Source organism: Peromyscus californicus, unplaced genomic scaffold, assembly GCF_007827085.1.
Source record: "Peromyscus californicus insignis strain IS unplaced genomic scaffold, ASM782708v3 Scaffold_22__1_contigs__length_63687245, whole genome shotgun sequence".
NCBI lineage: Eukaryota > Metazoa > Chordata > Mammalia > Rodentia > Cricetidae > Peromyscus > Peromyscus californicus.
In genome coordinates this window covers 54900673-54913945 of record NW_026294525.1, presented here as the reverse complement: position 1 = coordinate 54913945, position 13273 = coordinate 54900673, and the positions used below count along the sequence as shown (strand labels likewise).

Here is a 13273-nt window from a genome sequence, read left to right as displayed (position 1 = left end):
GAGGGCTCAGCTCAAAAGGTTTCAGAGGGTGATACTATTAGTATGTGGCCTAGAGACTGTTCTTGTGGTATTTTGATGAAGAATGTGGCTGCTTTCTGCCCTTTTCAAAAAAAAATCTGCCTAAAGCTAAACTGAAGAGTTATGGATTAACAGCTTTGGAAGAGGAGATTTCCAGCCTGCCTAGTATTGACTGTGCTGCTTGGTTATTAGTGCCCATGCTTTTGCAGATCTATAATGAAAAAGAGCAAGCTGAGCAAGGAAAAATACAAAATGTACAGGAGAAAGGAGGCATGAGAGAATGCAAAGGAACTAAGTCCTATGTTCAAGGAGATAAAAAAAGAGTAAAGAAAAGCCTGATTTTTTTTGTTGCTTTTCTTTAATGGAGTGAAGTGAGTGGTGACCTCAGGGCAAGATTCCATCCAGCTTGTAAAAAGGAATTAAAGGATAGTTTAGGGGCAAGTGTGGTGTACACCTTTAATACCAACACTCCAGAGGCAGAGGCAAGTGGATCTCTGAGTTTGAGGCAGCCTGGTCTACAGAGCAAGTTCTAGGACATCCAAACTTAGGTAGTGAAGGAAACCATTGAAAGCAGAAAGTTGGTGAAAATATATATATTTGAATGAGGGAGGTCATGTTCCCGCCCCAGCAAGCAACTGAACTTGGCAGCTTTGGCCACATGGTTCCTGCTTTAGAGTCAAGGATACAAGAGATGGATTATTGAATCTCCTTCCATGACTAAGGAACGCCTCTGGGGCCAGGCACATGAAGTCCTACATGGAGGCCTAAAGAGGCCATTGCATGAAGCTATGAAGGTGAAGCCTGGATTGTGTTAGAGACCCCAAGATGTTGGAGATGCCAGATTCGTGGGATACCTGCTGAGGAAAGCTGCTAACAGGGAGTGGAAACAGCCCAAGAGAGAGAAGTGTGTTGCAGTCAACAAAGCTGAAAGGAGTTGGAGATCTGAAGAGTGCTTTGACATCAGACAAGGAGATGCAGACTTTGGAGTTTGCCCAGCTGGTTTTCGGTCTTGATTTGGTCCAGTATTTCCTCACTATGCTCCTTTCCCTCCCTTTCTGAATAGTAATGTATTTTCAGTGTCATTGTATATTGGAAATACATGATCTACTCTGATTTTGATTTTATCAGAGGTTACAATTAAGAGATTGCATGAGTCTCATAAAAGACTTTGGACTTTTAAACAGAGTTGAGACTGATAGTTTATGGAACTTTTGAAATTGGACTAAAAGCATTTCTGCATTAGGATGTAGGTGTAAGTCTTTGGAAGTTAGGGAGTAGAATGTGGTAGTTTGAACAGGAATAGTCCTCATAGGCTCAAATATTTGAATGCTCATTAAGAAGTGGCACTATTAGGAGGTGTGGCCTTGTTGGAGGAAGCATGTCACTGGGGTTGAGCTTTGAGGGTTCAGAAGCTCAAGCCAGGCCCAATGTCACTCCCTCTTCCTGTTGTCTGCCGATCCAGTTGTAGAACTCTCAGCTACCTCTCCAGCACCGTATCTGCCTGCATGCCACAGTGCTTCCCACCATGAAGATAATGGACTAAACTTCTGAACTGTAAACCAGCCCCAATTAAATATTTTTCTGTATAAGATTTGCCATGGTCATGGTGTCTTTTCACAGCAATGCAACCCTAACTAAGAGTCACAATTCTCAAGATTCTGGACCATGGCAGCTTCTAATCAGCCTGGTGATCTTCTGCAGCATCAACTGGTGATGTCCCATAGATCAGGTTCCCAGCCAATGATGGGTTGTTGGGACCCTATTGTTTTTCTTTGGGAAGAAAGGGCTCAGAGTGGCCAGTTATGAGAAGAGCTGTCAGAAGTTAGGATTAGTTCATGGTCAGACCCCTGAGGGCCTAACTCAAAGAGAGCAATGTGTTTCCTGTGCTAGAGTGTAACAGGAAGTGGTATTTCCCACAGTGGGATAAGAGCAGACATCTCCAACTCCTCTAGTCCAATTTCTCAAGTCAAACTCTCACACTTTCTGGAAAAAGTAAATAGCTAAATTTTTACTCTGCTAACACTATTTGCTAGCTCAAACCTTTTTGTAAAAACCAAGAGCAGGCTCTTGTGCATATTTTATTTTCTTATGAGAAATGAGTACCTTTTAATTTTATAAGGTAAAACTTTGTTGACTGTGTACAATTAAAAAGTATGTAGTTGAATGAATTTTCACAAATGAATGTACCTAAATAAAATAAATCTTTTCTTTCTTTACTAAAGACACGTTTCTGCCTCAGCCACCAAGAGTAGGTGGGACTACAAGTGTGTGTGTGTGTATGTGAGTGTGAGTATGTGTATGTATGTGAGTGTGTGTGTGTGTGTGTGTGTGTGTGTGTGTGTGTGTGTGTGTGTGTGATGGGACTTAGTTGAGGGGGGACAGGGATGAAGGGTCATGGTGGTGGGATCTCTGTAAACACTAGTGCCAGCAGAGTGTTGAGCTCCATGAGGCAAGAAGAAAATCCAGTTCCACAAGACTCAGTAGCTGGTTTCTGAAGTCTGACTCAAGGCCGTTTACTGTAGACATATTTAAGCCCAGCACAATTTTGGAAAAAAAGTTTCCTGATGTTAATTAACTCATTACTGTGCGTACAACAAAGCTTAAGACGTATACATTGAAACTCTTTGCAAAGTACATATGGCCTCTTCTATAACAATGGGTTCTATTGACTGTTCTCAGTGCTTGTGGTGAGGGTCTGGGGAGAATGACTGAGGTAAACATAATGGGGGGTTCAGATGTGCCCGGCCCTACAGATAGCACAGGTCACGAGGCTATTACTACATCCATTCCCAGCTTTCTGGGTGGAAAACAGGTATCTATCTCTTCTGCGGTTTAACATTTTGTCACGTTTAACATCCCATCTTTCCTGGTGCTTATCTACGAACCCAAGGACCTCCTGCCCTCTACAAAGGGTGGAGAGGACCCTGAAGACCAAGGAAGATACTCAGGGCCACTGGCAGATGGGACATACTTCATCCTGGGCGAGAGCACGCAGACACAGTGCTAAGACATTTTATAGATTATCATACAAAGAGGTTTCTTGTCAGAGCAAGTTACATACCAAGTTCAATAACAACCATGGTGTTGCTTACTCATGGTTCCTTGGACATCAGGTAGTAGCCACCTTAACTAACTCATTCCACACATGCATGCCAGCCCCATGATGTCTAAAACCTCTGGTCGTTGGATCCTTTATTCCCTTAGTATTCCACTAAAGCTGGCTTTAACATATGTCTGTTAAATTGCAGCACTGGGGGTTGAAGCCAGGGCCTTGGGCATGGTAGGTACTATACCACTGAGCTACATTCCCAGCCACTCACCAGCTTTAGATAAAGAAATGTAACATGATCAGGTTCCCAAAGACCTCTGTGGTCATTGCTAACACAACTAATGTTATGTCTGTTTTTGAACAGCCTCCAAAGGAATCACACAAGTGTGTATACTGTTGCATTGAGTGTCTCCCAGTCAACAACACGTGTACAAGAGCCATTCAAACAGTCCCACGTGGCTGTAGTTTCTTCATTTTCACTATTGTTCCCCTGGCAATAGATATCAATTGTTTTCCAATTTGGACAGGAAAAAATGTTGCTACATTTACTCTTTTGGTAACCAGGTGGGTATCATTTTGCACCTATTCAGATTTGTTAGAAGTAGTTTTGAGAACCTGCAACTTAACAGAATCTCTCTTTTGAGTGTATATCCTCCTGTGGTCTGTACTTGTACAATGTATCCTTTACATGTTTTAAGTACATGTGTGCAAAATTGTATCTAATGTATAAATCTAGGAATAGAACTATTAATACACATTGATCAACAATTCAGTGTTTTAATCATTAACTCAATTTCTTTGTGACTTATTAAGTACTTCATTTCTTTCTGAATCAATTTTTATTGTCATGTACACATTGTCAGGAAATCGGAACTTACGGTTAAAAATTGACCACAATTGATGGGGCTGGATAATGATGGGGGTGTTTTATGATTTGTCTCATTGCTATAAATGTTTGCAATTTTTCCCAACATAATTTTTAAGCTGCTAGAGGTGAAACCATGACCTGCATATATTTTATTAATATATTTTCATCTATCCACTTTTATCTTAAAAAATTAATAAGTGAAAGCATCGTCACTAACATAAGTGAACACACTTAATCACTTGGGTACTGTCCATACCTGTGTTTGAAGGGAAATGTGCTCCAATTTTATCTTTGAAGACACTTCAAATGCTTTTTAGAATAAAGTGGCTGTGAAGAAAAATGCTTATGCTAATTGCTCAAACATATAATATTTTAAAAGTATAAAAAGCACCAGACTCTCTCACCTTCTTAAAAGATCAAATCTTTAAATTCTTTTCTTTAAATTCAGCCAGTTTCCAGCTAAGCAGGTATCGGCACTCACAATAATCTCATGTTCAGATTCCTGCCTCGCTTCCAACGCTATACACCACCGGACTGCATGGCACCCCCATCAGAACGTGGACTCCCTTGAATTCACCTTGTGTTCAGGAGGCTAGCCAAATGCTGGCACATGGTTTGCACTCACTAAATGGAAGAGTTAGGCACTGCATTACACCAGTTACTACTTCCCTCAATAACTTGTGAGGCTTAAAAAGATGGAAGTCAAAGCCTTGAAAAGTGAGTATCTGCTTGGTTGATCCTCTACCCCAGGCAATAAGTAAGCTGTTCTCATCTCTTCTCAGAGAAATGGTTCTTTTTCTTCCTCTTCTCTTTCTGAGACAGGGTCTCACTATAAAGCCCAAGCTGGCCTTGGAGTTATAGTCTTCCTGCCTTACTTTCCCAAATAAACCACCTCAGCCAGCTCTGAATAAAAGCTTCCTGAAGTGAAGGAGCGGTCTTCATCCCGGACACAGTCTGTTGTTGCCTCACAACTGAGGTAGGCCTGTCCTGAATGTAAGGAAGAGGTTGGCGTCGGGAGGTACAAAGGAAGCTGGGGCTTGCTGCCATTCACAGCATCTTTCTTGGGAGGATAGTCTAACTGAAACTCTGGCACTTTCATTAACTGGAGAGAAGGATCAGGGGACTGCACGGTGAGGTGCACCACATTGTAGTTAAAAAACACAGGATGAATTTGTTCTGGATTACTCTCTGTGGCCTTCCTTAACCTAGGGCATCTTCTTAAGTAGTTCACATCCTAATTGGAAAGACTACGAATCCCATGCTCCTGTCTCTCTCCTCTCTTGACAATGAGAGGAATTTTAGAGGCCACATTATTTCTGTAGTTTTCCCCACTCCTCTAGTGTTGTGGTTTTCCAGTGAAACCTCCCCCATAGGCTCGTGTGTTTGGACCCTTAGTCCCCTGTTGGTGGCGCTGTTTGAGAGGTTGGGGATGGAACCTATAGGAAGCAGAGCCTTGCTGGAGGGCAGACTGCGAGGTTTTATAGCTGGCCTCCCTCCTTGCTCTCTCTCTGATTCCTGACCACTAACTCATGGGATGAACTGGCCCCACACTCAGACTGCCACTTCTTCCCTGCCATAATGGCTTTATCTGCTGAGAACGTAAGCTGGAAGAAACCCTCTCTCTCTAGGTGGCTTTGACCAGGTAATGTGCAGCAGCAACATGTAACAAAGACACGTAGGTAAGATAAAACATGGATGTATGAACAATTAAATCCACTACATTAATAAGCACAAATAAATACAATTGGTAGAAGTATAGAAATACTTAAGTTAAACTTGGGCTTGGTATTTAATGTCAGTTCATCATTTCAGTTGACTTTTTCGGTGCAAGTCAAGAAAGTCTTCAGAATGGATTTCAACGGGAACTCAACAGTTGCCAATACAGGGTGGATTTCTAAATACCACTTAGAAGAGGCGGCCTACATACATTGGTCTAGGGTTGGCTCGATGAGTTTTTATGACCTCCTTTGTCTAGCAGATTCTTGCCTTTATATATGCTATAAGATGAGTGAATTCTGTGGTTTCATATCCAGAACCAGCTGAGGAGGAATTTTACATTTGACTATATTTGAGGTCCTACATCCACATCTGTCCATGCTACTACAGTGACACTTCTCTCTCTCTCTCTCTTTTTTTTTTCTTTCTTTTTTTTTTTTTTTTTTTTTTTTGAGACAGAGTTTCTCTGTGTAGCTTTGGTGCCTGTCCTGGATCTTGTTCTGTAGACCAGGCTGGCCTCGAACTCACAGAGATCCACCTGGCTCTGCCTCCAGAGTGCTGGGATTAAAAGCGTGCGCCACCACTGCCCGGCTCACTTCTCATAGTTTACTGTGTAACTCTGACCAAATTTCCCTATCCTGCAGTATCACAAGGGTACACATCAGTAACCCTAGTGCAGAGGAACCAAAAACCAATTCAGCCCTGCGGCTCAGAATGGTACTATGGCTGCTGGAGAGGACTCCTAACCCCCCATTGCCAAAAATCAATTTACCATTTGGATCAATGGTCTCAGTTCCACAGGACTCACGCACCAGACCCACCTCATATAATTTACCTCACCACCAAGATGTTTTATAGGGAGTGTGTCAGGGGCTGCCTACCTGTTAACATGCTCCTTCCTTGTTCAGTAGGGAATTGGTGCTTCAGGGCTGTCCTCTGCCATCCCTCCCCCGACATCTCTGCTCCGAGGTCTCCTTTGTCAGCTCAGGGCTGGCAGAGAATTACCACAAACACAACACCCGACTGGTCTGCTGCTGCTGCTGCTGTGCCTCTCAGATGGAGAGGAGGGAGCTTTCCAGACTAAGATCAGCTGATGTGAGTCTTCCTTCAGACACAGGATGACTCCTTTGTATTTTCATCTCTCTGTCACCCACTTTGGTCAGTGATCAGAATGTCACACAAGGAAAAATTCCTAAGTCTTAACATGGTGTGTTGTATGCTGTTGTGCATATGTATTTAGATAATTTAGAAAAGCATACTGTCCTAGAAAGATGGGCCAGTAAGTACCTGGGAGAGATGTCTCATAATTCTGTTTCCTGTTGTGTTAAACATTTATTCCAATCACAGCTTGTCAGTGGCCAATAGAATTCTGAAACCACGAATGCAAAGAACAGGCTATTGTGGTCCTTTCCAGACCTAGGAACAGCTTGGGGGTGGCTGTTTCAGCAAAGGAAGCCTGGCTCCAGTGAAGACTAGCCTGCTCATTCTGCTGATGAATTAGCTGTATTATCATGCCAGAAACAAAACAACAATCTGGGGATGATTTCTATAAAACTTGATATTTCATCCAAATGTGATTAACAGAGCCAAGGATTTCTGCCCTTGCTACTGTGAAAGAACTCGGAGCCACAGGCTGAGTTAATCAGGGCTAATTTTTTGTTCGCCTTTGCCGAGCACTGCAATTGATTTTCCTTCCTTTCTGGATATCAGTGTTTGAGAGAATCATAAATAAGCCTCTTGTTTTTCCAGTCAGAAGATTTTTTTTTTTTTTTTTTTTTTTTTTTGGTGAGATTCAGATGATGGAGTCTGCCGGGGCAGAAGTTCATCTGGGGTTGCAGACTTCTCAGGAGAACTACCCAAACTTTTGTAATGAAATACAGATTAGATGGCTACTGATCTTCAAGCTGCCAGGTGACAGGCCAGGTGCAGTAAACACAAGCTCGTCTTTAAAGCCTGGGAATCCATGGAGAAGCGTGGCTAGACCTGCACAGGGCATCAGCATGAGCCTGGTTCAATGGTCTGCCTTTAGGTTGTGCTGGAGGCTATACCTAGTCACTAGAGACTGCCTGTATGTCAATTCCCCATCAAACAACCTCATAGCACAAAGTATGCTCAACAAATGATGGCCATTGCTACTAGCTGCTTACGTCTCAAATCCTTCAGATGGTAATGAAGACGATACACCCAATTGGGAGAAATGCTGAGAATTTATCTCATTTCAATTAGTGATAATTCAAACTGTTAGCACCCTGACCAGTTTTCTTCATAATTTAGACTGCCTTATTCATGCATACTTAGATTGAAAATGGTGAGACGGTGCAGTGGGTAAAGGTGCTTTTCACAAAGCCAGACAATCCAAGTTTGACCCCAGGAACCACATGGTGGAAGAGAAGAACTCACGCTTGCAACTCGTCCTCTGGCCTGGATGCATGTGCTGTGGCGCGCACACACACACACACACACACACACACACACACACACACACACACACACACACACAGGCAGTGTTTTTATAAAATAATTAAAAAATAAATAAAACCACATATTGCATCTGAGACAGCTGGTCTCCAGGAAGCTTTCTGAACGCGTGAGGATCCGGTGACAGGGCTGTGAGTCAGAAGATGGCGAACAACTCGGTGTTTGGGTACAGAGTATGATTTCTGTTTCAGACTCCCTAGGCATTCAGACCCCGGGTTCTTCACCAGCCAGGGTTTGAGATGCAAGGAGCAGGCACGGTCACTGACTGTCCTGACTCTCTGTTAGAGTCTGGTGGAGCCAGTATTAAAGACGGATTGAAAAGAGACAGTGGAGCCGGGGGAGGGAGAAGAGAGTCACGGGCGTGTGTGAATATGACCAAAGCACATTGTGCATATATGGAAAGGTCATAATAAAAACCACCCTTTTGTACAACTAAAATACGTTTAAAAAATGATGAGTCATTTAGATACCAAAATATAATCCAGGGCAGCAGCCACAGATGCGGGCTGTTTGAGCCCCTGAGTGGAATTCCACTGAATGGAGTGCCAAGAAACCCTGGAAATCAACCCTTCCCGCCTGGGCTTCTTTATGTGGGAGACAGAGACGGGAGCAGTAACTGCTCACAACGTCCTGGGAAGATCAATGTCTTTATAACAGGGGCCTGCTGACAGCCCTGCCCAGGCTATTAGGAGCAGCGGTGACTGCTGATACTTTGATGTGTGGGAAACAGTCTAGGTTTTGGTTGTTTGTCTCTTGTTTGTGATACATTTACTTTGTAAATTTGGTCCTAACAGGTCTGAGTAAGCACCTTTTATCTTTTTTTTTTTTAACTTTCCACTTCAAAGAGATTTCTAGAGAAGGAAAGAGGTATTTCTAAATCAAGACTATAAATATTAAATTATTTATCTTTGGGAGCAATGTATCCTGATTCACATAGCTTTTTTTTTTAACGAGTTCTAGAAAGAGTTTCATAAACCACTAAGATTGTAAGATTTAAAGTACACTCTTACCCAGGGGAATTGGTTCTGATCATGGATCTAAACTCAGCATCTAAGAGAAAAAATTAAAGATAGTTAAATTGCCCTGGAAAGTTACAGTTCAGGAGAGCTGTTTTCTATCAAGCCCACTAAAGCCACTTCCTCTCCTGCCTGGATATCCTATCTTGTCTAGTGAACACCCATTAAAGTCTCTGGTTTTCATTGGAGGACCTTTGTATAAAAAATAAATACGACATAAATCCAGCACTTAAAAAAAAAAAACAAAAAACAGACCCAGCATTTCACTTACTACCCACAATGGCCTTATTATGGGTTCTTGCTATCCACGAATGATGGGAACAAAGCAACAGAGTGTTGATCTCGGTTCTCTGGATGCCAAAGCCCTTATTTTCTCTTCACGTGTTTCCTCCACTTAGATCCACTATGACACAGCATTGAGGGACCCAGACTGCCCCTTGCCTGAGACTCTTCAGTGCCTCTCAGAGGAAAGTGAATTTAGAGTACCTCCCCTTCAATAAATGTGAAGGCATTGGAGACAGGCCAGTGAAGACCAAGAAGCCAGTTGAAGATGCCTGGGGGGAATATTTAGAGAGGGAGAGGACATTATTGCCTCTGCTGGAGCTTAAAGCCATAAATAAGTGATGGTGAGTAGTCCGGAAGAATCAGTCATCCTTAAAGATGGAGCTGGGCAGATGCCCTCGAGATACTTTATATCTTACAGTTCTAGGAACCCACCCTGCCATCACTAATGTGGCACAGTGAGAGACCTGCACCATCCGCAGATCCTCAGAATGCCTCTGTAAGGGGAAACAGCCATGACTGCTGGACTCAACTTAAGATGCGGAAAGGAAACTCAAGGAGATGATTCACAGGAAGTGACTGTCAATGAGTGGGCAGCTCCAGAGGACCAGCTTATATATCAGTTTCCCCTGTGTGACATCATCGGGAGAGGACACCACTTACTGTGTATGAAAACGCTCAAGTCTATCACCTGGCCAGAAGGAGGGCGATCACTTAGTGACTCCCAACTGGTAGGTTGGTGTGATCTGAGGGAAAGACTGTCCAGTGTGCTGATGGCTGGTGTCACCTACCTGTGGCAATCTGAGTAGCCTACCTCCTCTCTACAGAGAAGTTTCTCAGAGTAGCTGGTCCACACTAAAGACAAGGTCCTCTACTTACCTTGTTCTTGTTAAAGAGTCTTTGGTTTAGTTGCTTTTTAAAAATCACAGTGCAATATATAAAAGAGAAAATGCGAGATAAACATCATGTCTACTAAAAAAAATCATACGTTCATTATATATATTCTTTTAAAAATATATGTTTAAGGATTTTGTGGGATGTGTGAGTGTGTGTGTGGGGGGGATGCCTGCAGAGGCCAGAAGAGGTGTCAGATCCCTTGGAGTTGAGTCCCCTCATGTGGGTGCTAGGAACTAAGTTCTTCAGCAAGAGCAGCAAGCACTCTCCTCTCCTAAGCCATCTCTCCGGCCCATATATATATCACTACAAAATTCCCACATGTGTGAACCATAGTAACGATGATGATGGTGGCACAGCTTATGTCCCAGACACTGCAGGGACTTAATTTGCATCATGTCACTGAACAGTCGGAGAGAGAAACGCTATACCTTCAAGGAGTCACAGACTTTCTTCTCTTTCCTTTAAAAAACCTAAAACATGGAATGATACTTAACACCTAAATTATCTGAATTATATAGTCTCAGAGTTAGGGCTGACATTAAACCCTGTGGAAAAGTAGTGAAGATTAACTCTAGTGATCAGCCCCTAGTTTGCGCTAGTCTCAAAATTTGATAATGGAGGCCACACCAGGCCCAAGGTAGAATGGATAGCGCCATCACAGGACTAGTGAGAGCCTCGCCTTGGCTACTCCTGGTCTACTGACTCACAGTGAGAACTTCCTGGGGCAGCTCTGTGGCAGCAGGCTCCTGGTTATTAAAGATGATGCAGACACAAACACTTCACTGAGATTTTTGAAAGCATAATTTTTAAAAGGCGAACGTGTCTGAAAAATAAAAGTTTCTTTTAACTGCAGTTTTTAACAGAATTTTGTTTAAAATATAGTGTAATATTGAACAATAATCAATAAAAAATTGTGAAATCCATATGGAAAATCCATATGTTTCCATCTTCATGATTTCTCTTCACCTAATTGGTATATTTTTCAATTTTCTAGAAACTTTACATTTCTTGATTATCACTAACTTCCCATTAATTCTCCTCTCTGAACACAGATAATTTATGATTTAAAAGTCCTTCAAGGGTACTGAATTTACAAATGTACTTTCTATCAGAAACATTAGCAATAGTTCTTACTAAAAAGGCTTACTGTTATGAGCTATGTTTGCATATTTTTTTGTCTTCATTGTATCCCATTTCCAACTTCTCTGTAAGACAGAAAATGAGATATAGGGAGATTTTTCTGTCCCACCAGCCAGCTCCCAAATAACTACACAGAGACTTTTTATTAATTATGAAAGCTCAGCTGATAGCTTAGGCTTGTTTCTAATTAGCTCTTATAACTTAAACTAACCCATTTCTAGTAATTTATGTGCCGCCCCGAGGCTCATTCACCTCATCTGCATATTGTCCATGCTGACTGTTCTGTGTTCCAACATCTCCTTGCGACCTTGCCCTTCTTCTTCCCAGCATTCTCTCTGCCCCGAGAATCCTGCCTAGCTATTGTCCATTCAGCTTTTTCGTAAACCAATGTGAGTGACACATATTCACAGTGTCCAAAATGGTTATTCCACAACAATGAGACACTTTGTGTTCACTCTTCCCCTGTGTAGAAATAGCTGTATCGTCACTTAGGAATTGGGTTTGAATGTGTGAGATGTCCGATAGATCTAGGACTAATCTGCTCTCCTTCAAGTCCATTTTCCTTGCACTTGTGTTTTATGATGAGCTTCCAAACACGTGCTAGTAGAAGGCTAATGCAATGGCAGAGTGACACTCAGGGTTTGGGGGAAAGCACATTTTCCTGCGAGCCAAGGCAAGAGACCCCCAAATCTTCCCGGGTCTCACGAATAGTGGAGTCACCTCTCAGAGGGCCTCAGAGACAGCCTGTCGTTGAGGTTTTGCTGTGGAGCACAGGGAAGCCTCTTCACAAATACTGGCTGACTAGGATCTTTTATAGTGAGCCTCTGCATTTTTTTCTAAGAACTTCTTTGATGTAAGTTAAAGAAAAGCTTGTTCCATGGTAGTTCTTTCTCCACTTATTTTTTGTTTTCTGAAAGAACGATTAGTTAATATGGCATAAGCGTTAAGACTGTGTCCAAGTTGCAGCTACTTAGGTAATCCTCTTAATAAGATGGCACAAAGTGTGTTTTTCGGGTGGTTACAACACTATGTAAAAAGAGTTTAAGGGGCTGGTCAGAGTGCTCTGTGATTAAGAATACTTGTTGCTGTTGCAGAGGACCAGGGTTCGAACCCCAGCACCCATATGGCAGCTCACAACAAGCTATAATTCTAATTCCAGGGGATCCAATAACCTTTTCTGACCTCAATGCCCACCAGGCACACATGTGGTGCTCATATATACACGCAAGCAAACACTCAAACAAATAAAATAAATAAATCTACAAAAATTAAAATGTGTTTGAATGTGCACTCACAAAACATTTTCACACCACAGTTTAAATGCACCATCAGTGAACTTCTGAATAAATTTCTTTATGGTTATGCTTCACTCATAGTGTACTTTGTATTGACAATTAAAAGTTTCTTTATTTTACATCAATTTTATATTTGCTCAGGTAGAATAAGAACCTTTCATATTCAATTTTTGTTGGCATTCTCAAAGACTAGTGTTATCTGCCACCCATTCTCCCCACAATGATATTGTCTAGTGGTAACTATTTATATCAATCCATTGTATTTACCATTTTAAGAAAGAACTATTATTCAGCCGTATACTGAATTTCTTGAACTTTGGTCTCATTTAGCTCAAAATTTATGTAAAATGAATGATTGCATAATTGTGATGTAAAAATATAGGTATATGTGGGGATTTACCAGGCAACTCCACATAGTTAAAAAGGAGGTTTATTTTGGGATAACTTACACAGTAAAGGGGTTGGTTACAGGATCAGGGAGATGTGAGGTGCAGTCCAGCAGGGTTCTCTGGAG

At 42.0% G+C, this 13273-nt stretch overlaps 1 long non-coding RNA gene across 1 annotated transcript in view; it reads right to left on the bottom strand.

Moving 5' to 3' along the window:
• LOC128118162 (uncharacterized) overlaps nt 1-6699 on the bottom strand; it is a 68860-nt gene extending 62161 nt beyond the window's left edge. The window contains exon 1 of the long non-coding RNA XR_008221032.1: nt 6533-6699. This is a non-coding gene — a long non-coding RNA (uncharacterized LOC128118162). The remainder of the gene's footprint in view (nt 1-6532) is intronic.
• Between the last annotated feature and the right edge of the window lie 6574 nt (nt 6700-13273).